Below are 3,264 nucleotides of genomic sequence, written 5' to 3'. Positions count from 1 at the left end.
GACTGTTTATGATTTATTTTATAAATAGTGTTCGGGTTTTACCTTAGTGGAAGCCCTATGTGTCAGCCAGCATATATTTTCTTGGAAAATATGCTTCAACTACCTTGTAACACATCCTGTTAGAGCTCCATGATCACCATGTATGGCATGCTACATTATTTTGGTGTACACACTGAAAGATGTATTGATATATAAACTATTATATATTGACCTCTATGCTTGAATGTTAAATGGCAGCATTAATAATTTTCATTTTAATAACATGGGAAGTCATTGATCATCTAGCCTTTAGAATAAGAAATTCTCCCTCATGATACACATGATTAATCGAAGTTATTTAGAATTCTAAATATTTCTATTAACATAATTTTACTGGTAACATTTATGTTACAAGGGAGCTAATTATTTAAATCTTTTAAAACTCTTCAAATGTCTCTTTGAAAGCATACAGAATCCTTATCAACCACACATACCTCCCTCTTGTTTTCCTCCTGCATAATTCCTATCTGCCCTACTCTTCACGTTTTCCATGCTCCACCTTCATTCCCATCATATTGTATCATCTTCACCCCTTTGTTCTTTACCAGCTTCTGGCAAAATTTCCACTCTTCTCCATTTTATTAATCACTGTGCCTCACTGGATCCATCTGCTGCTTACTAGGTTTTGCTCTGCCTTTCTTTTTACCTTTTAATGCTGGCTATTTCAGTCCAGATGAACTGTCCATTTCCCTGCATAGATACTGCCTCACTGCTGAGTTCCTCCAGCATTTTGTGTATTGTAAAAGATGTACAGCTCTGTAAATAAACAATAGATATTTAGTAAAAACACAAAATGCTGGCAGAACTCAGCAGGCCAGACAGCATCTATGGGAGGAGGTAGTGACGACGTTTCGGGCTGAAACCCTTTATCAGGAGACAGTGATGAAATACCTCCCCATAGATGCTGTCTGGCCTGCTGAGTTCTGCTAGCATTTTGTGTTTTTATTTATTTCCAGCATCTGCAGATTCATTCGTGTTGCCAATAGATATTTAGTTATGTGTTTGGCCATAATTGTACCATGCTCACTACCAAATATAATTATCTCATGTGAACTCTCTTCAGTCATGTTAAAAACAATGGTAAGTCCACATTTGGAGTACTGGATGCACTTGTCATCATCCTGTAGGAAGAATGTCATTTCATCTGGAGAGGGTGTAAAAGAGTTTCATGAGGATGTCAGTGAGACTGGAGAGTTCAAAATAAATTTATTATCAAAGTACATACATGTATATTACCTTTCAATTCATTATCTTGCAGGCATTTACAGTGAAAAATTAAATACAATAGTTTTATGAAATACTTTTTAAACAGACAAAGACTGACAACTAATTTGTAAAAGAATCCAAACCGCAATAAAAATAATGCTGCTGTAAAGTGAGTGTAGGTCATAGAACCAGTTCAGAGTAGTGGTGAATGAAGTTATCCATGCCAGGGCTACGCCATAATATTAATCCCTGGAGCATAGGATGCTGAACAGTGACCTAATAAAGGTTTGTTACATCACAAGAAGCACTAATCGATGCAGATATTGACTCAATGCAGGCAAATTGGATTAGTTCATTTAGAAAACTTGATCGACGTGGATAAGTTGAGCCAAAGTGCCTGTTTCTGAGCTCTATAACTATGTCAACACGCAAAGTGCTGGAGGAACTCAGCAGGTCAGGCTGCATCTATGGAGAGGAATAAGCTGTCAACATTTTGGGTTGAGATCCTTCATGAATACTGGAAAGGAAGGGGGAGAAGCCTGAATTAGAAGGTGCAGGCAATGGAAGGAGTAAAATTAGACGGTGATATGTGAAGCCAGGTGGGTGGGAGAAGGGAGGGGGATGAAGTGAATTGAGGTAATAGGTGGAAAAGTTAAAGAGCTGGAGAAGAAGGAATCTGATAGGAGAGACATGTGGACATGGGAGAAAGGGAGGAGTGACACGGGAGGTGAAGAGAAGAGGTAAGATGGGAGTTAGAAGGGGGAATGGGAAAAATTATTGGAAATTAGGAAAATCACTGTTCATGTCAAAAGGCAGGAGCTGACCCAAATGAGTATGACCAACCTGAGAGTGGCCTCATTATGGCAGTAGAGGGGTCCATGGACCGATATATTAGAATGGGAATGGGGATTAGAATTAAAATTCTTGGAAATACTACTTTTTGCAGATGGAGCTAAGGTGCTTGACAAATTGGTCCTCCAATCTACCTCGAGTCTAACCAATTTAGAGGAGGCTGCATTAGGAGCACTGGATACAGTAGATGACCCCAACAGGTTTGCAGGTGACTTGTTGCCTCACCTGGAAGAACCGTTTGGGGTCCCGAATGGAGGTAAGGAAGGAGGTGAATGGGCAAGTGTAGCACTTCCGCTTGTAGGGATACATGACAGAAGGGAGGTTAGTGAAGGGCGGATGGACAAGTAATCAGAGAATCTCTGCAGAAAGTGGGGAGTGTTGGTATTTGGTGGTAGGATCCTGTATGCTCTATATATCTGTGCTGTTGATCTATGTCCATCTAGTGTCACACCTGTGAATCTCACAATGGAGCATTCTAAGTGTTAAGATACATGCAGTCTTAAGTATTTTAAGCAATGCAGTAAAGCAACTGAAGGGACCTGCAAGTGTATGGTTAATTGAGAACCAAAGTTTCAAGAGTTGAACATTTGAAATTGCATATGTAATAAACTATAAAGAAGTGGGTCAGAAGAAGAATAGAAACATGAATGGCAGCAAGAAATGGCAGGATCTGGGCAAAAACATGATGAAAAAAATTAGATAGAAATTTAGGTTAATAGGTTTATTGGTAGGAAAGAGTTTGCCCAGTTGAAGAGTTATAAAACTCTTAAAAGAATTTTTAAAAAATGTTAACAAGGAAGTAAAACCATTTGAAATCTAGAACAAATGGCTCAGAATATTGTGAAGCACAGTATTCTTCAATGTGTTAGTTTGTTAGAATATTTCCTTCATTGTCTTGCTCTATTTTTTCGACAAGTAAATTGTTACAAATTTGAACTCAAGGAAAGGTGACATGCTAAATGACATCTTAGGACTGAACGTCTTAATCATTAAAGAGGAGAAATGATAGAAGCAAGAAAGGAGACCGGTGAAAATTATGGAAAAGGTGCACACACTTGTTGGATTAGAATATTCAGGATTTAGATTCAGATTTCCAGCATAAATGTTCTGTCAGGATCACTTTTCCTGGTGGAGCATTACTAACTTACTAGAAGGGGGCAAGTGTGT

The sequence above is a fragment of the Hypanus sabinus genome, chromosome 22 (assembly GCF_030144855.1).
Source record: "Hypanus sabinus isolate sHypSab1 chromosome 22, sHypSab1.hap1, whole genome shotgun sequence".
In the NCBI taxonomy this organism is placed as follows: Eukaryota; Metazoa; Chordata; class Chondrichthyes; order Myliobatiformes; family Dasyatidae; genus Hypanus; species Hypanus sabinus.
The sequence above is the reverse complement of the archived record's forward strand: the minus strand, read 5'-3'. Positions refer to the sequence as shown.